The sequence below is a fragment of the Magnolia sinica genome, chromosome 17, assembly GCF_029962835.1.
Source record: "Magnolia sinica isolate HGM2019 chromosome 17, MsV1, whole genome shotgun sequence".
In the NCBI taxonomy this organism is placed as follows: Eukaryota; Viridiplantae; Streptophyta; class Magnoliopsida; order Magnoliales; family Magnoliaceae; genus Magnolia; species Magnolia sinica.
The window spans coordinates 25972655-25994171 of NC_080589.1; the positions used below are offsets into that span (position 1 = coordinate 25972655).

Sequence of the window (21517 nt, forward strand, 5' to 3'; positions counted from 1 at the left end):
GGTGGCCAGCATGATGATGGGTGTATGGGACTAGCGAGAACGGAGCGTCACTATATTGTTGCCTCTCATCTTCAGCCTCAATAAGCCTTTGAAACAATGCTCCTATAAACCTAAATAATGGAATATGTAATAAAAATAAGAATGAGGTTTGCCTAAATATATTTAATCTACTGTTATTCTTCTCCATACCACTCTTCACGCTATCAAACCACCATGTCAAAGAACACCTGCATGACAAGGTGGGGGCCGACTCGCCAAAACCCTTATACAATGGTTTGTCATCTACAAGGATGAATTGAAAATTATATCAATGATAACATTCAATATTTAACGAAGCATAATGTGAAAGTTGACTTGTTGTGGTGAAAAATCATAAAGTGTGGTGTGAGTTTGCCGAGTTGGCAGTTAGTTTTTGGCGAATTCCAAATGAAAGTACAAGACTTATAAGTGAATTTTCACAAGTTTTAGGCCTATTTCACTCATTTATCAGTCAATTTCATGAAGTTGTTGGTAAATTTATACAAGGTTGTCGGTAAAAAAGATGTCAATATCAAGCAGTTATTGGTCATTTTGACGAATTCCATGTCAAAGTGGTTGACTCGTAGGTGACATTCAACAAGTCTGTGGCCAAATTTCACTATGTTATCGGTCAATTTTCTGAGTTATATGTTGCATTTTGGCCTGAGAACGTCGTGCAATTGACCGTGAGTGAATTTGACTGAGGATTGAAAATGACCGTTAAGTGAAGGTAATTGACCATGAAATACATGGAATTGACCGTGAAATGAGTAGAATTGACCGTGACGTGAAGGGGATTGTCTGTGAAATGCATGGAATTGACCGTGAAGTGAAGGGGAGTCATCGGAAATGATCGTGAAATGCATGGAATTGACCATGAAGTGAAGGGAAATGACCGTGAAATGAATGGAAATGATTGTGAAGTGAAGCAAATTGTCACACCCCAAACTCGGAAAACGGGCTCACAAAATTTCCAATCACCGAATCCGATGCCGACAGCCTCCGTAGTACCCCATTCTCGGCTCCCAGCGCCCATATGCCAGATTCCGATCCTGGGATCCTGTAAGGAGGATTTTCAGTATTATTATTATTTTTGTAATGGAGCATAACCACAAGCATAACCAAGTCACAAAACAACATCACCACATATCCACTATATCAAAAACTTTAAGTATAATGCGTATGAAGGGAAACACAATATAATGAAAGTAACAGAAACTCCAGAAGCTTGACTCACGCTCCAAGCTCAACGCTGCTGCAACCTAACGCCACCTGCATGCATCTATCGTGTATAAGCTTATAGAAAGCTTAGAGGGTGGTGAAAGTGTGTGTAAGGTGAGTGTCAAGTGTACAATATCAGAGTAATACGAAAATATGCGGTAAGTCCATGAATGCTATCAACTATACCAAACCTATGTGATGCAAGGCATGAATGCTATCGGCCATACCAAGGCCATGCGATGCGAGGCCTATGTAGCCAAATGTCATATGCGAGATGCAAAGCAAGCGTGCCAGTACTCATCAAGTACATATATCAGTACAGTTCCTCTCTGGATATCACCGGGGTCTAATACACTCACACTGACTGCCTCCTCCCTAGCTGCTCAGCCAAGTAAGTGGAAAAGACCACACTATCCGCCCGACCAGTAGTCTGCCAATACCTACCCGGCTCGTCGATAGCAGATTCATTTGCGAGCTGGTCAAACTCAGCCTAGCTTATAACCCCCTCACTCAGGCGGATAAGGCCATACCCCCTTCCAACCGACCACGACAAAGTGGGAAACACGGCCTACTGGTATTCGGCACTCGGGCGCTCATGTATCCACTTGGTCTAGACGTTGGAGCATCTCCTGATACCAAAAAGGTTCTGGAATTTTCACCCAAGGACATCCTAAGTGCCCACAATGCTAGAGTCAATATTTTCGGTATCCGATACGACCATCCACGATGTGTCTGTGGAGGCCACGTCCCTGATGTTGCTAGGGCGTGCAGTGGTCAAGTCACACATATGCAAGATGCATGAGTCACACCGTACAATCATGCAGCAATCCTGTGCGTACCACGTGATCATGTGGGGCACTCTATCTCATAAGGAGTCCCATAAATGTTTTAGCCCAACAGCTTATGCTATGGTCAAATATTCCTTATATCAAGCTTACATATGATGCGTATGGGCATGAATCATTGAGCTACACTACGCATGTTATAAAGTGATGAATTATCAACAAGTATGGGCCTATTAATGGGCCCTAAGAAGAGTTACAATGCGGACATTTAACCAACATTGTACTCACAATGTGGACGTCAAACCAACATTGTTCCCAAGGCGTGGCCCGCCATAAAATATCATTATATAAACCGTAGGGAATCACACATTGCAATGGACCTACATGCATCTCATTGGGTTGTTCACTCCCCAAGTATAGGGTTGTGATGTAGTAATAAACTCGGTAAGACCAAGGTCGAATCCTAAGGGACTGATACTTGTACGTTATCTGAAACCAAGTAAAACTAGAACTAGACTAAGATGTGATCTAAACTAAATAGAATTTAAGGAATAATTGTGGAATAATTACCTAAAAACTTAAGGAAATCAGAATTAAGAAACTAGGGATTCAGAGGATCCACTTGTAGAGATCAGGGAGATCTTATGCCCGCTTCAAGAATTATGGAAATTGAACTGAACTTACTTGATTTAGTTTTCAAGAGATGAAAGGTATATGAATTAGAGTGGATTCCATCACCAAACCATGCCCAGGAGATAAAGCAATAACAGAATTAAACCAATTACCAACCAATCAACAATGCATGAAGGTTAGGAAGGGTACCGTCATCCGACCATGCCCATGAGACGATGGTGAACACCAGGACTTCCTGACGTCATAAACATCAAAAGGAGGAAGGAAATATTCAAAGCCATTGCAAACCCATTGTAATTTCAGTCACAACAAACCATTAAAGACTAAAAAATATTCCTTCGATAACTAAAATAAATTTAATTCATAAATTTAATAGTTAAATCAAGGCATAAAAATAGAGTCTTCCATCTCACTACAAGCTTCACCTCTTAGCCCTAGCTAAGAGGTTTAGCCTAGCATGATCATGCTAAAACCCTTTAGACAAAGTAAATAAACAGAAAAAGAAATAGAAAAAAACAAGAAGGAAAGAGAAGAACATATATCACTTCCTCCAGCCACCTCTATTTGGATACCCGTTTCTCCCCTGAATCCTTCTCCACGTCCAAAGCCTCTCTCTCTTATGCAGCAGTCTGCCTCCAAGCTTCACCATTCGCAGCAGATTCCTCGTGGGACTCTGCTCTTGACAGCAACCCATCTTGCGTTAGGGAGATTGCTGGGGCACAGGATCAGCGTCGGTGGAGAGATCCAGCACGTCCATTAGATGCGCCTCGCAATTCTGATAAGAGATGGACGGTTTTGGGTTGGATCTGGTGTGGTCCACGGAATCAATCACGCTGCACATTTATGAACGCTGCAAAGCAGTCTTCTTGTGACCTTTGTAGCGGGATTTTATCAGTATGATATTACCCAAATTCAACATGGGTTTGACTGGTTTTCACCCCTCTGCGTTATGAACGGGTTGGATTGTCAATCCGATCGTGATTGGGATCACAGAACCAGCCTACAGCGGCCGGTTTTCTCGGACGCACGGCGTTTTACGCGTTAGCGATTGTAGCGAATGCCGTGGGGTCCATGTTCGGAGTCCAATGAGAAATCCACTCCGTCCATTAGTTCCCCCCCGAAAAACAAGTGGAACCTGATTGGTTTTGGAGCAGATTCGTGGTGGACCGTGAATCATTTCAATTCACCATCAATCTTCCGTTTAGACGGTCGAAAACTGACCCTCGCTGTTTCTTGAAATTCCGCCATCTAGGCGAGGATGATAGGGGGCATGGGCTTCTGATGGACGGTCCTAATCAGTTCATTGCATCACAGTGGTGGGCCACAAGAATCACCCGCAACCTCTGTTCGCATGCAAAAAAGTACGGCAGTTGCCGTTTATGAAACAGGCTCGGTCAGCGTCCGTTTTGACTGCGGTATCGGTCTGGTGTAACGCAAGTGAGAATGCTTTGTGTGCACGCCAGTCACATAAAGTGCGTCCCTTGATGTTTCTATAAAATCCACACCGACCATCTGCTTACTCATCTCATTTTAAGCGTTGACCCCAAACTTGAAGCAGATCCAAACATCAGGTGGGCCTTAAATTGTTGATGTGTGGGCTGATATGTCCGTTGGGCCACTTCTACAATGATCTGAGGGCTGAAATTTGATATGTACGGTTAATTTATGGCCCTTAGGCCATGCATGCAGTTTTGAGCCAATCAGATGGTGGGAACTATGTGATCTTGCATTCTTCACCAATTTCGGGCCTCTTTAATATGAATGACTTGATTTTCTCGGATCCCTGGCATGTAAATTCTTCAGTCTTGGTTTTCTGGAGTGTGTCCCTTGCTCTGGTGTCTTCAGAATGTTAATTCCATGCTTTTAGCATCCCGATCCAGTCCCAGCTCGCAATTCCACCTTGCAACAGAAACATGATTAAAATGGGCTATTAAATGGTACCATGTTCATAAATCTAGGCAACAACTGGGTCTGATATGCAATATTTGACCCTCAACACAACCCCTAACCAGCATTTTGCTAGTCCCGAGCAAAATATGTGAAAAGTAAGTTGAGAATTACAGAACAATTTTTATAAACTCAAGTGATTTTTGCAGAATAATCCAGATATGAGCATTCTTAGATTCATGAATGTTGGGTATTACTTTCTCCTAGACTCAGGCGCACGGTAAACTTCATAATCAAGTTCAAAGTATTATTCCAGGAATTAGAAAAATTCTAAACATTGAATTCCATGGATGTATAGTCTAATCTCGACTTATCAACATTAAGATTCACCTCTCTATTTAAAGATATTATCGGTAACCAATAAGAAAATTCACGATAACCCAACTTCGCCTTACACATTATCTTTTTATTCTTTTAATTTTTATTTTTAAAAAAAAAATAACGCCAAGAAGGGGAATCGAATCCTCACTTATAGGGAGCAAACCTATGGTGAAGACCATTGCCTACCCCTTTCCGACTGGTTACTTTGGGAACTTGAACCTTCACCTATAGGGAGCAAACCTATGGTGAAGATTATTCGCCCAATCCTTTCAATTTTCTCAGGCCGGTTCTTTTCATGCTTAGTGAGCACCAAGTTATCCCTTCAATGCCGAACTGAAATCTTAATGTGTAAGCGAGATGTGTCCTGTGAAATCATGACTCAATCAATGTTTGAAACTTCTAATTATGGAGTAACAATTTGAACTTAATTTTGAACTCTAATAGATAACTGAATCCCAGAGTCATAAATTACCAACATCACGTATCTTGAAATTCTAAGTCACAGCTGGATGTCAAAATCACTTCGAATTCACAAAAAAATTCTAGAAAAATTTAAAAAATTTCACAAATTTTTATTCAAGACTAAGAAAACGCTGATTAGGTCACCTGATCTCCCACCCCCAACCTAAAATCTACATTGTCCTCAATATAAATGATATGAGCATGCAATGCACTTGGGACAACGAAAAGTAAATATGAATTGATGGGAAGATAGTACCTGGATGATGAATTGAGAGACACTTTCCCAGAGATCGCAGCATGGGCGTCGGTCAGCATGAGAGAGAAGGCAACACAAAAATAAAAAGATAAAAAAAAATCCTACCTATACTACTTTCGTAGGTGCTCCCGATTATATTTAGCGTATGCAACAAGCCTTTAAAACCCTAGGTTGCCCCTAGTGGACGAGTTGTAGTCTCGTGAGGGTTTGTAGTAATGTTACCCACAAACATTGAACTAACTAATGATAAGAACGAAAAGAAATGAAGAGTTGGGTTACCTCCCAGGAGCGCTAAGTTTACCGTCTTCAGCCAAACAAATAAAGCAACTACCCTAGTCCTATGAAAGCGATAAACCTACCTATACCTCTATCAGACTAGGAGATCAATCCTGGTAAATAGGAGCAGTCAGGGTCATGGACATGTCCTCTGAATCAAATTTCTCGACAAATGGTTTCAATCGATGTCCATTAACTTTAAACTCCTTGCCATTGTCGGGATCTCTTATCTCAACGGCCCCATGAGGAAAAACAGTAACAACAATGTAAGGGCCGGTCCAACAAGATCGAAGCTTACCCGGAAAGAGATGTAATCGAGAATTGTACAAAAGGACCTTCTGACCAGGCGTGAATGATTTTCGCAAAATGTGTTGGTCATGAAATGCTTTCATCTTGTCCTTGTAAATTCTCGAATTATCGTACGCATCATTCTGAATTTCCTCAAGTTCATTCAATTGAAGTTTGCGTAGCGAGCTAGCGTTGTCCAGATTGAAATTAAGATTTTTGATCGCCCAATATGCTTTATGTTCCAGCTCCACAGGCAAGTGACAAGCTTTCTCATAAACAAGTCTAAAGGGAGACATTCCAATAGGGGTTTTAAAGGCAGTACGGTATGCCCATAAGGCATCGGTCAATCGGATTGACCAATCCTTACGATCAGGGTTAACCGTTTTCTCTAGGATATGTTTGATCTCCCTATTGGAAATCTCAGCTTGTCCACTTGTCTGTGGATGGTATGGGGTGCTCACCTTATGAGAGATACCGTATTTCTTCATTAAGCTTTCGAATGGTCTATTACAAAAGTATGAGCCCCCATCACTAATGATGACTCAAGGCGTACCGAACCGCGAAAGGATGTTCTCTTTTAAGAATTTAATGACCGTGAGATGGTCATTATTTCAGCACGGGATTGCTTTGACCCATTTAGTGACATAATCTACGGCGAGTAAAATATACAAATTTTCAAATGATTGGGGGAATGGTCCCATGAAATCAATGCCCCAGCAAATGATAAGAATGGGATTCAAAGGCACCATATTTTGACGGGACAATGCTCCCAATTTCTGACAACGCTCACAAGCTTTGCAAAACTTATGAGTGTCCCTGAACATAGTGGGCCAATAAAAGCCACACTGTAAAATCTTGGCCGTGGTTTTTTTAGCAGAAAAGTGACCACCACAGGCCTATGAGTGACAAAAGGAGATGACGCTCTGATAGTCATCGTCTGGTACACATCTCCTTAGGATTTGGTCTGGGCAATATTTAAATAAATAAGGATCATCCCAGAAAAAGTTGTGCACTTCGGTGAAGAATTTCTTCTTATCTTGCGCAGTCCACTGTGTCGGTATGGAACCTGTGGCAAGATAATTAGCAATATCAGCGAACCAAGAAGAATGGGAGACTCTAAACAGTTGTTTATCAGGGAACATATCATTGATATGGGTTGCCTCGAAGGAATCAGAGGTATTAAGGCGAGAAAGGTGATCAGCCACTACGTTCTCTACTCCCCTTTTATCTTTAATTTCCAAATCAAATTCTTAGAGTAGAAGGATCCATCGTATCAAACGGGGCTTAGAATCATTCTTAGAAAGAAGATACTTAAGTGACGCATGATCTGTGTAGATAATAATCTTGGATTCGATCAAGTAGGACCTAAATTTGTCCAAGGCGAACACTACAGCTAAGAGTTCCTTTTCCGTAGTCGAGTAGTTCACCTGGGCAGAATTTAAAGTTCTACTTGCGTAATGAATGACGTAGGGCCTCTTATCTTTTCTCTGGCCTAGGACCGCCCCAAGAGCATAATCAGAAGCGTCGCACATAAGCTCAAAAGGAAGGCTCCAGTCAGGTGGCTGCATGATAGGAGCAGTGGTTAACGTGCCCTTAAGCTTGGTGAAAGCTTCCTGGCATTACTCAGTCCACTCGTACGAAGCATCCTTTTGAAGAAGATTACATAAAGGACGAGAGAGGAGACTAAAGTCCTTTATGAATCGCCTGTAAAATTCTGCGTGTCCTAAGAAGGATCGCACGTCTCTGATATTCTTGGGTGGAGGTAGGTTAGAGATAAGATCAATTTTTGCCTTATCTACCTCGATTTCCTTGGACGAGATGATATGCCCAAGGACAATTCTGAAAAGGCCTAGCTATATGTCCTAGAGGGGGGGTGAATAGGACAATGCCAAATAAAACTTATAACAGTGGAATTAAAAAGAATATGATAGCCAAAATAAATCACAATGCAAGTAAGTAAAATAACCTCAAAATTCAGATCTTGAGAGGTTGATACAAATGTTGTTCTAAGGACAACCTTACACCAAAAACCAGAGTTTATGGTAGGACAACCTTATTTCTAGAAAGATCTTTGTATCAAATCTCAAACCGAAGAGGAATACAGAAATAAATACAAACTGAATTGAAATAAATTGTAATCACCATAAAAATGGCAGGGCAACCTTGCTGGAACAACTTTTAAAGGAAATTGAATATCAAGCTGATAAAGGAATAGCAGAAAATAAATTCTAAACTATTACAAAATTCTCACAATGCTTGAATTAAATGATTACAACATTCACCACCATACATACATCCCACAAAAGAATAATTAAAGATCAGAAGTATAAATCATTCAACCACAACACAAGGGATTATAGTGGTTCGCCTGTGTGTTCACCAACTGTTAAACAAGAGCCACACAGAATGCTACTCCACTCCTAATATCCTCACACAGGGGATATTAGCGTTCACTAACAAAATAGGTTTTTCCAGGTTCACCCAAAACCTTTACAATTGTGTCTTTGTCTGTGGGCTTACACAATTAAAAAACCCCACTTCTGAGTTTTCCTGGCTCTCCTCAGATAACCAATACAACAAGATTTTTCTGGCAAATCTTGAAAGAAACCAAAACAGAAAGGAATTTACAATTAAATGTAAAATACCTGATTATCTCCTTCGTTGTAGCAGCCCAGTAGAACCAAATCAAAGTAGATGATTGAATGTCCAAGTTCAATGTCTAGTACTCGATTACAATGGTTCTAATTCTAATAGATTTTAAATTAAACTAAATAGGGCTTGCCTTAATTGATTTTGATTCCAAAGAAAGGGAATAACAATTCCTCTTATCAAATTAGATTGGAATAGCAGAAACAAAATCAATTAAATAAAGCTAAGGAAAGAGAATATTAAATAAGCACACTTAGCTTAGATGGAGCACAGAATTATCTCTCAGAAGATGGACGAAGAGTGGTTTGAATGGATTAATTAATTCGATGATTTCTTCTGAGATTCGTGCACTATTTATAGGTGAGGAGATCGCGTCTTCGACTGGTCTAGGGAGCTCTTCGACTAGTCGAAGCAATAACAGATATTTGAAAAATCAGGCGCGATAAGCTTTGACCGTTTTACGACTGGTCGAAGGTCTCCTTCGACTGGTCGTAGGTCACCTTCGACTGGTTGATGGTTTCCTCCGACAGGTCGAAGAACCTGAAAAACAACGCTGGATTTTGAGTCGAAGTTTTTCGACTGGTCGAAGATGCAGTCGACACTGTTCCTTCGACTGGTCAAACAGATTCCTGGACTAGTCGAAGCCTAACAGATTTTATCTGAAATTTGTAACAAACTCACGACTGATCGAGGAATTTCTTAGACTGGTCGAAGCAACTCTAGGACTAGTCGAAGAAGGCCTAGGACTAGTCGAAGAACAGACCAAACTTATGTAACATAAACATTCGATTTACGTATCCAAAATGACCTACTTCTAAGGTCAACCTATGGTCAGTCAAACCTCAACCATGAAGTAAGGACATTGAAACATTAGGAACTAGTGACCTTGAAGTATGAGCCTTGAAGTCTTGAGTTCTTTACAAACTGCCTTGTACTCTTCTTGAAGTCTTGCAGCTTGAGTCTTGTCTTGTGAGCAGTTCTTGCATTCAAGATTGATCCTTATACTTGTGAGCTTCGCTTGTTGTGAGCTTAGCTTGTTCATGAATGTTGATCCTTGAGAGAGCTTCACTTATGCAAGTTATATATAACAGTGATTTTGGCACCACAAATTTGACAATAGACAGGGATATAAACTATAGCACTTACAATCTCCCCCTTTGTCAAATTAGTGACAAAACACATAACCAAGATAAACATAAAGTAAAACAACTGGTTAAAGAGTTATGAACCAGAGCAAATCAATATTCAATATTCAACATTCAACATTCAACCAATTTCATTCAACTAGTTCAAACATACTCCCCCTGAGTAACATAACCAATGCCTCCTCTCACAATCACATCGTTAAGAACAAACCATTCTCCCCCCTTTTTGTCACAATATGACAAAGGAAACAACAATAAAGGAGAACTAAATAAAGGGATATATGAGAGTAAACATGAGGAGTTATGAGAGTATAGCAAAACAGTGATAGAGATACTCAGCATAGCTTCACATAGAATAAATATCCAGCATAAAACATAGATAGTATCCAACTCAAAATCAGTCAACCAAGTGTTAAGTTATAAAGTTATTACAGACCAGAAGTCTCATATAAACTAGTCAGAACCAGAACCAGATGACGGAGCAGGAATAGAGGGATCAAGTTGGTGCATGCCTTTGTTCAATCGCCTAAGATATTTGCGCATGTACTTGAATTGTAAATCATGAGCAACAGACATGTTTTCCAACTTTACATTTATATTCTCAACTTTATCCTCTAATGCACTCAGATGAGCATTAACATCAGATGATTCAAAATCTGGATCATTTGTTGAGTCAGAATCCAGTTCCTCAAAAATGTCATCCATATTAATGTCATCACCAGCTTCTTCATGACTACCACCACCACCACCACCTTGTTCAGGAAGTAGATCCAGCTTCATCTTATTGATATTAGTATTGTTGAAAATCAGATGATGGATAGGTGCCTCATCAACTGGCATATCGACTAACATGTGTAGCCAATACAGTCATTAAATAGGCAAAAGGAATGTCACTATGACCAGGATGGAGTCTAAACTGAAGAATGAAATGACAGATTAAGGATGGTAAACAAATCTGAGTACCATTGGAAATAGCATGGATAACACGAACCATAAACGAAGTCAAGTCAGATTTATTACCCGAACGAGGATACAGATTAGACACAAAGATTTTGTGGAGAATTCTATACTTGGGTAACAAATACCTTGCGGGAAGCGCATTCCCTTTTTATGTCCATTGAACATCCATGTTGCACAAGTCTTTAGTGAGCATGCGTTTTTTAGACATTGAGGGTTTATCAGTTAAGTTATGGATAGGAATACCCTCATCATTCACAGGAATGTCCATAAGGGCTGAAATTAAATGACGATCAATGTCAAAAGGCCCTTCTCTAGTAGATATTTTAAAAGTTAAATTATCCTGTGAGAAACCACTAATATATGTAAACATGGATTGGGCAATGGACCGGTATGCAGGCCCACCCCAATGTAATAAGTTAACCCAACCTACAGCTTCAAGCATAGGAAGGATGTCAAAAGGTGCAATATGATTAACATCAACAGGATGTTCAACAATAACATTACGTAATCTAATGTTCCTAACATATGATGGATCATCATTGGGAACAAGAAGATGACGCTTAGAGATAACGGTCGATCTGGTGGAAGAAGAAGGACCACGGGAAGTAGTTTTTCTACCTCTAGAAGCCATTTGCAACAGGATATCAAGGAATTAAGAAGTTGCAAAGGATTGAGAAGTGGGTTTACTCAAAATAGATTTTTCAAAATCCAAACCCCAAATCTCAATGAAATCCACAATACAAAGCTTAAAGCTTGAAAAGTAAACAATCTAGACACAAATCTGCAAGAAAAACGTGATTTGGAACACTAACCTTGAAGAACATGAAAGATGGGTTCGACAAGTCGAAGCTCACTCCTTAGAGAAGAAAAATGAAATGAGGAAGAAAGCAAAAAATCCCTAAATTTAAGTGATTCCCGAGTTTTACGACTGGTCGTGGATATCTACGACCGGGCGTAGGTCGACAGGTCGAGTATACTCACGACAGGTCGAAGAATGACCAAAAATTCATATTTCTTGCAAATTATACAAAAATTAGAATTCAATCTAGCAAATATATACACTATAATACAAGTAGGCATAAATAATCATTTTAAAATGCACATGCCAAGATCAAATTTCATCTTTTTGAACCTGCTTTTATCGAGAGATTTTGTGAAAATGTCAGCTCGTTGATCCTCGGTAGGAAATATTCTAGAGATATAACTTTTTCTTCTACTAATTCCCTTATATAATGAAATCTAATGTCAATGTGCTTAGTACGAGAATGTTGAATAGGATTTTTTGAAATATTTATCGCACTGGAATTATCACAATGTAATAACATAGAATCCTGTTTAATTCCATAATCACTTAGCATTCGTTGCATCCAAACAAGCTGTGTACATGCATTACCAGCTGCGATATACTCAACTTCAGCTGTTGAAAGTGATATAAAATTTTATTTCTTACTAAACCAGGAAACTAGACAATTTCCAATGTAAAAACAACCACCACTGGTTGATTTTCTATCATCTAGATTACCAGCCCAGTCAGCATCCGAGTACCCAGCTAATTGGACACTGGTCTCATGAGGATACCAGAGACTGAGATTTACAGTACTTGCGACATATCTAATAATTCGTTTGACAGTAATCAAGTGAGATTCTTTTGGATCAGATTGATATCTTTCGCAAATACCAACACTTAGAGAAATATCAGGTCTACTAGCAGTTAAATATAACAAACTATCAATCATACTCCGATAAAGTTTTAAGTCAACATTTTTACCATTAGAGTCTTTTGAGAGTTTCAGGGTAGTACTCATAGGAGTATCGAAATTCTTGTCATTCTCAAATCCAAATCTCTTGATTAGATTCAAAGCATACTTAGATTGAGAAATGAATATTCCTTCAGGTTGTTACTTTACTTGCAATCCAAGGAAATAAGTCAATTCCCCAACCATGCTCATTTCGAACTGAGATTTCATCAAATCTGCAAACTCAGTAGTTAAGTCAGTACAAGTTGATCCATAAATGATATCATCAACATAAATCTGCACCATTAAGATATGATCATTATGTTTTTTAACAAACAGAGTTTTATCAACAGATCCCATTTGAAAATTATGACTTAAAAGAAATTTTGTTAGTTTCTCATACCATGCCCTAGGTGCTTGTTTTAATCCATAAAGTGCCTTTTTAAGCCGATATACATAATCAGTATTTTTGGAATCTTCAAAACCCATTGGCTGTTCAACATAGACTTCTTCATATAAATCGCCATTTAGAAAAGCACTTTTCACATCCATCTGATAGATCTTTATCTTTCTAAAACATACAATGGATATAAATAGTCCGATAGATTCAAGACGTGCTACTGGTGCAAAAGTTTCATCGAAATCAATCCCTTCAATTTGAGTATAACCTTGTACCACTAGTCTAGCCTTGTTTCTAATTATATTTCCACACTCGTCAGACTTATTTTTGAAAATCCATTTTGTTCCAATGATGTGTTTATCTTTAGGTCTTGGTACGAGATACCAAACATCATTTCTTACGAATTGGTTGAGTTCTTCTTGCATCGCAACAATCCAGTTCTCATCAGCAAGAGCTTCTTTTACGTTAGATGGTTCTATTTGGGATGAAAAACATGCATAATTACATATATCCTCAAGTTGTCTACGGGTGCGAACACCGGTGAGAGGGTTTCCAAGAATTTGTGTGGTTGGATGATCTTTAACAGTCCTCAACTCAGAATCAGTCTGATTCGATGAAGTATCAGGTTTATCAATGATTAGTACTTCATCATTATCTGAATTAGAAATTGGCGTGTTTAAGTGATCATCAATGACAACATTAATGGATTCTTGAATCACACCAGTCTCTTTGTTCAGAACCCTATAAGGTCGACTGTTTAAGGAATATCCTAGAAAAATACCTTCATCACTCTTCGTATCGAATTTTTCCAAATTTTCACGATCACGTAAAATATAGCACTTGCTGCCAAAAACTTGAAAGTATTTAACAGTAGGCTTTTTATTAAACCACAATTCGTAAGCCGTTTTATTATTATCTTTGCTAGTGTAGACTCGGTTAATAATATAGCAAGTTGTGTTGACTGCTTCAGCCCAAAGATTTTTAGAGAGCTTCATGCTATTCAACATGACATTAGCCATTTCTTGAAGCACCCTATTCTTTCTTTCTACAATTCCATTTTGTTGTGGAGTTTTGGGAGCAGAGAATTCATGTAATATTCCTTAGTCGGTACAAAACTTCTCAAAATTGCTATTCTCAAATTCAGATCCATGATCACTACGAATTTTACTGATTTGAGAAGATTTTTCAGTTTGAATCCTTTTAAAAACTTTTCTTACTTCTTCAAAGGTTTCAGATTTACCCCTTAAGAAGACTACCCAAGTGAATCTAGTAAAGTCATCAACTATTACCAGGATATATTTTTTCCCACCACGACTTTCTGTTCTGGTAGGTCCTATTAGATCCATGTGGAGAAGTTCGAGTGGTCTTGATGTGGTATTTGAATTTACCTTTTTGTGTGAGTTCTTGTTTGTTTGCCTATCTGGCACTCACCACATATTTTATCTAATTTCTGAAGTTTGGGTAAACCTCTTATAAGTTCTCGTTTGCTCAATCTATATAAATTTCGATAATGTACATGTCCAAGACGTTTGTGCCATAAATCAGTCTCGTCTGTATGGACCATGTAACATGTTTGATTAGATGAGCTGGATTCGCTAATAATATAGCAATTTTCAGACGTTCTACGTCCAGTTAATATTACAGAACCCTTATTGTTTAGTATCTCACAGCTTTGATTAGAAAACCGAACACTATGGTTATTATCACATATTTGAGATATACTAAGCAAGTTATGTTTTAAGCCTTCAACATATAAAACATTTTTAAACACAGGAAGATTAAAAAGTTGAACCGTACCTTGGCTTATAATCTTGCAGTTGCTACCATCACCAAATGTGACTGAACCATCAGTCATATCTTTCAGATCCGTGAATAAAGCTTTATCACCTGTCATATGCCTGGAGCATCCACTGTCTAGGTACCACTTTGAATGACTTGTTGCTTTGAAAGCAGTGTGAGCAACCAAGCAGGTAACTTTAGGAACCCATTTCATAACTGTTTTGGGTTTAGGAACATAGTTGGTCTTCTTTTGTGTATATTTGTAGGAATGACCTATAGAGTTAGATTTTAAGAGCTCATTGAGTAAATCAACTATCTTTTCAGCTAGTGGATTTCGTTTCTGATTAAAGTTGACATGGCTGCTTCTAGGTTTTTGAAAAGTTTTTGAATTTCTAGAAAAATCTTGATAAGTACTTTTCCCTTTTGAGTTTGAGGACTCTCCTTTAACAAACATAGGAGGAGTATACTTTTGTTTAGGAGGTAGATTTTTATCATAGCCAACCCGGATCGATCGCCACATTTTCTTGATCCGGATAAAAGTTTCTCTAACTTTGGATCACCTTGGGCATATTTCCATGTGTCCTTTAGACTCAAAAGAGAAGATACTTCAGTTTTAAGTTTCTCAATTTCAGATTTTAAATCAATAATTAGGGAGTTTTTGAATTCCAAATCGCATTTTGATTTTTCAAAACAATCTGAAATTTGTGATTTTTCTAAGACAAGTGATTCAAAACATTTTTTCAGTTTAGAAAACTTTTCTTTTTGAAGTTTAAGTTTGACAACAATTTTACAACTTTCCTTATATAGGGCATTGTAAGCGTCTTGAAGATCATCTTCATTTTCACATTCACTACTCAGATTTTCTTCACTTGTTGAGTCATTATCTGAAAATGTGAATTTGGCTAGAGTCATAAGAGCTTTAACCTCATTGCCCGACTCAGTTTCAGAATCTTCTGATTCAGAAGAACCTTCAGAATCAGATGATTCATCCCATGTAGCCAACATACCCTTCTTCTTGGGTTTGTCCCTTTTAGGACATCTATTTGCTAAGTGCCCATATTCTTGTCAGTTTGTAACATTGACTATCTTTCAAAGATTTTCGAGATTTGGGTCTAAACTTCTTTTATCATTTGATTTTGAAAATCAACCCTTTTCTTGCTTTTGAAAATCTTGTAAAATTTCTTAGCTAAAAGAGCCATATCATCTTCTGAATCAGAATTTTCTTCTGAATTACATTTAGAAGATTTTAGTGCGATAGATTTACCTTTAGGAGCTTTAAAGTTTAACTCGTAGGTTTGTAGAGAACCAACTAGTTCTTCTACCCTCATATTATCCGTATCACGAAGTTCCTAGATCGCGGTTACTTTAGAATTGAACCGTTCAGGAAGTGAGCGTAATATTTTTGCACACACTTTACTTTCTGGGATTTTATCGCCAAGACCCCACATTGAGCTTACAATGTCATTTAATCTAGTGTAAAAGTCCATAAACATTTCATTTTTCTCCATATGAATTTCTTCAAATCTGGTTGTGAGGAGTTGGACTTTAGATTTTATAACAATTGTAGTACCCTCGTGTGTCATTTCTAATATATCCCAAGCTTGCTTTGCAGTATCACAGGAAATAATTCTTTTGAACTCATCCGGTGATAGTGCGCGAGTAATTGCATTTAGTGCTTTAGCATTTGCACTACTCTCACTTTTCTGAAGAGTGGTCCATTGGTAATATGGTGTGTCTTTCATAGATTTTGAACCATCAACCCCAGTAACTTCCATGATAGGAGGTTTCCATTCAGTCACTGTGGCTTGCCACACATTTTCATCTATTGATTTGAGGAAGATCCTCATTTTGGCTTTCCAATAGGCATAGTTGGAACCATCAAAGGGTGGAGGCCTTGTGACTGAAAGGCTATCAAAATTTGACATCTTAAATAGCTTAAATCGTTAGCTCAGGAATTAAATCCAAGAATTAAAAAAGAGCTATTAGGCTTTGATACCACTTGAAAAGGCCTGGCTATATGTCCTAGAGGGGGGTGAATAGGACAATGCCAAATAAAACTTATAACAGCGGAATTAAAAAGAATATGATAGCCAAAATAAATCACAATGCAAGTAAAATAACCTCAAAATTCAGATCTTGAGAGGTTGATACAAATGTTGTTCTAAGGACAACCTTACACCAAAAACCAGAGTTTATGATAGGACAACTTTATTTCTAGAAAGATCTTTGTATCAAATCTCAAACCGAAGAGGAATACAGAAATAAATACAAACTGAATTGAAATAAATTGTAATCACAAATGTATTGTTCTAGGGACAGCCATACACCATAAAAATGGCAGGGCAACCTTGCTGGAACAACTTTTAAAGGAAATTGAATATCAAGCTGATAAAGGAATAGCAGAAAATAAATTCTAAACTATTACAAAATTCTCACAATGCTTGAATTAAATGATTACAACATTCACCACCATACATACATCCCACAAAAGAATAATTAAAGATCAGAAGTATAAATCATTCAACCACAACACAAGGGATTATAGTGGTTTGCCTGTGTGTTCACCAACTGTTAAACAACAGCCACACAGAATGCTACTCCACTCCTAATATCCTCACACAGGGGATATTAGCGTTCACTAACAAAATGGGTTTTTCCAGGTTCACCCAAAACCTTTACAATTGTGTCTTTGTCTGTGGGCTTACATAATTAAAAAACCCCACTTCTGAGTTTTCCTGGCTCTCCTCAGATAACCAATACAACAAGATTTTTCTAGCAAATCTTGAAAGAAACCAAAACAGAAAGGAATTTACAATTAAATGTAAAATACATGATTATCTCATTCATTGTAGCAGCCCAGTAGAACCAAATCAAAGTAGATGATTGAATGTCCAAGTTCAATGTCCAGTACTCGATTACAATGGTTCTAATTCTAATAGATTTTAAATTAAACCAAATAGGGCTTGCCTTAATTGATTTTGATTCCAAAGAAAGGGAATAACAATTCCTCTTATCAAATTAGATTGGAATAGCAGAAACAAAATCAATTAAATAAAGCTAAGGAAAGAGAATATTAAATAAGCACACTTAGCTTAGATGGAGCACAGAATTATCTCTCAGAAGATCGACGAAGATTGGCTTGAATAGATTAATTAATTCGATGATTTCTTCTGAGATTCGTGCACTATTTATAGGTGAGTAGATCGCGTCTTCGACTGGTCTAGGGAGCTCTTCGACTAGTCGAAGCAATAACAGATATTTGAAAAATCAGGGGCGATAAGCTTTGATCGTTCTACGACTGATCGAAGGTCTCCTTCGACTGGTCGTAGGTCACCTTCGATTGGTCGAAGGTCTCCTTCGACAGGTCGAATAACCTGAAAAATAACGTTGGATTTTGAGTCGAAGTTTTTCGACTAGTCGAAGATGCAGTCGACACTGTTCCTTCAACTGGTCAAACAGATTCCTGGACTAGTCAAAGCCTAACAGATTTTATCCAAAATTTGTAACAAACTCACTACTAATCGAGGAATTTCTTAGACTAGTCGAAGCAACTCTAGGACTAGTCGAAGAAGGCCTAGGACTAGTCGAAGAACAGACCAAACTTATGTAACATAAACATTTGATTTATGTATACAAAATGACCTACTTCTAAGGTCAACCTATGGTCAGTCAAACCTCAACCATGAAGTAAGGACATTGAAACATTAGGAACTAGTGACCTTGAAGTATGAGCCTTGAAGTCTTGAGTTCTTTACAAACTGCCTTGTACTCTTCTTGAAGTCTTGCAGCTTAAGTCTTGTCTTGTGAGCAGTTCTTGCATTCAAGATTGATCCTTGTACTTGTGAGCTTTGCTTGTTCATGAATGTTGATCCTTGAGAGAGCTTCACTTATGCAAGTTATATATAACAGTGATTTTGGCACCACAAATTTGACAACAGACAGGGATATAAACTATAGCACTTACAAATCCCCTTCTGAACCATGAAATGGCACTTCTCCCAATTAAGTATCAAGTTCTTTTCTTCACATCTTTTTAGCACACATTTAAGACTTTTCAAGTACTTGTTGAAAGATGGACCGTAAACAGAGAAATCGTCCATGAAGACCTCTAGATATTGCCTTACCATATCAGAAAAGATACTAAACATATATCGCTGAAAGGTGGCAGGGGCATTACATAGTCCGAATGGCATCCTTCGATAAGCAAAGGTACCGTAGGGACATGTAAATGTGGTCTTTTCCTGGTCTTCATGAGCTATCTCTATCTGGTTGTAGCCCGAAAACCCGTCAAGGAAACTGTAATAGGAATGACCAACTAACCTTTCCAGGATTTGATCAATGAATGGTAAAGGAAAGTGGTCTTTCCTCGTGATGGTATTCAACTTCTTGTAGTCAATGCACATTCTCCAACCAGTAGTGACTCTAGTTGGCACGAGTTCATTATTAGCATTGGCTACGATGGTGATTCCGAACTTCTTAGGGACCACTTGAGTTGGACTCACCCATTGACTATTAGATATAGGGTATATGATACCCACGTCCAATAATTTAAGAACCTCGGCCTTAACCACTTCCTTCATGTTTGGATTTAGTCTACGTTGTGGTTGCCAAGCGGTTTTTGCATTATCTTCAAGATATATGCGGTGAGTACAAATCGAGGGATCGATTCCCTTGAGGTCCGCTATCGTCCATCCCAGGGCTCCTTTATGCTCAATGAGAGTAGATATGAGCATACTCTCTTGTTCTTTCTCCAGGTGGGCAGAGATCACCACCGGGTATGTCTCATCTTGACCTAAATAGGCATTTTTCAAATCAGAGGGCAAAGGTTTTAGGTCAAGCTTCGGCGGCTTGAGGTTAGACGGTAGAGGCACTACATCGGTTTGTGGAAATTCTTCAAATTGTGGCCTCCACCAGTTAACTTCAAGTACCGGTGCAGTATCAAGTAAGGCGCACGTCTCCCTAATCATGTCATCATCAAAATCATGGGAGCGGGCCAGGCACGTCTCTAGATGGTCGGAGAACAAGGTCAGAGGTGTCGTATCTACCACGAAAGAGTCAATCATGTTAATGTCATGGAAATCGTCATCCTCCTCTACGTTTCTGCCGTTATTGAAAAAGATGTTTGACTCCAATGTCATATTCCCAAAAGACATAGTCATGACATCATTCCTGCAATTGATGATTGCATTTAAAGTGGCAAGTAATGGGCGACCAAGGATGATGGGGATCTGAGTGCTTATGTTACTAATGGGTTCGGTGTCCAGGATGATAAAATCTACAGGGTAGTAAAATCTATCAACTTGGACCAATACATCCTCAATTATCCCTCTTGGTACATGAACAGAGCGATCAGCAAGTTGTAGTGTGGTTAGGGTGGGTTTTAATTCACCCAAACCTAACTGTTTGTATACCGCGTAGGGAATCAGATTGACGCTCGCTCCTAAGTCAAGAAGTGCATGATCAATTCGATGGTCCCCGATTACACATGATATGGTTGGGCTACCGAGATCCTTAAATTTTTGTGGCACGTCTTGCTTTAGGATGACACTCACTTTCTCAGTCAAGAAGATCTTCTTTTAAGTACTCTGCCGTCGTTTGGTCGTGCATAAGTCTTTCAGGAATTTGGCATATAAAGGTATCTGTTTCACGACGTCAAGTAGAGGAATGCTGACTTTCACTTGTTTCAACACCTCTAGGATATCCTGAGAGTTAGAGAGCGGTTTTGGTGAAACCAACCGTTGGGGGAATGGAGCAACTGACTTCTCTAGAAGTTCCGGTTCTAATTTTTGTGCGGCATCACTAGATCCATCATTTTTGTCATCTTCTGGTTCTTGAGGTTTTTCGGGCCTAACCGGAGGAGTTTTATCAATGATCTTTCCACTCGTAAGAGTGGTGATGGATTTAACGTGCCTCATCTGATTTGAAGAGCTGGGATCATTAATCTCGTACTGCGGTTTAGGATTGGGGAGAGGTTGTGCAGGAAGCATCCCCTTTTCTATAACCGTCATACGAGAATCTATCTTTTGCATAAAATCTGTAATTCTCCGCATTGCTTGAGCCAGCTCTTGTATGGAATTTTGAACCGGTTCTTCTTGAGGTTTCACTTGGTTTGGATTTTGATTGAAGAAACCTTGAGGGGTAGCCGTTTGTCCATTCCTCCAACTAAAGTTTGGATGATTTTTCCAACCAGGATTGTACGTATTGGAGTTAGGTCCAGTAAAAGGTCTTTGATGGTTGTTTACGGCATTGGCTTGTTCATTCAACACTCCTCGAAAGGCGGGTATTGTAGGACAATTTTCAGTTGAATGAATGTTGCAATCACAGATGCCGTAAACAATTTCATTAACCTTATCCTTCTTTCCTTCCATGGCCTCAACTTTCCTTATTAGCGTAGTCACTTTACACTTGAGATCATCCTCTTCTTTCAAGAGATATAATCTACCTTTCTCCTTTAATTGAGTCGGCCTAGACGTGGTGTTCGACTTTGGGTAATAGTCCCATGATTGTGTTTTTTCAGCAAGACTATCGAGGTAATCCCATACCTCGTCAACATCTTTATTAATGAACTCTCCATTACACATTGTCTCGACCATTTGGCGCATGGAAGATGTCAGTCCATCGTAAAAGAAATTTGTAATGCG

The 21517-nt window shown here is 38.8% G+C and overlaps 1 pseudogene; it reads right to left on the bottom strand.

The window, feature by feature from the left end:
- Positions 1–6143: 6143 nt before the first annotated feature.
- LOC131230363 (uncharacterized) lies at positions 6144–21500 on the bottom strand (annotated as a pseudogene).
- Positions 21501–21517: the final 17 nt, after the last annotated feature.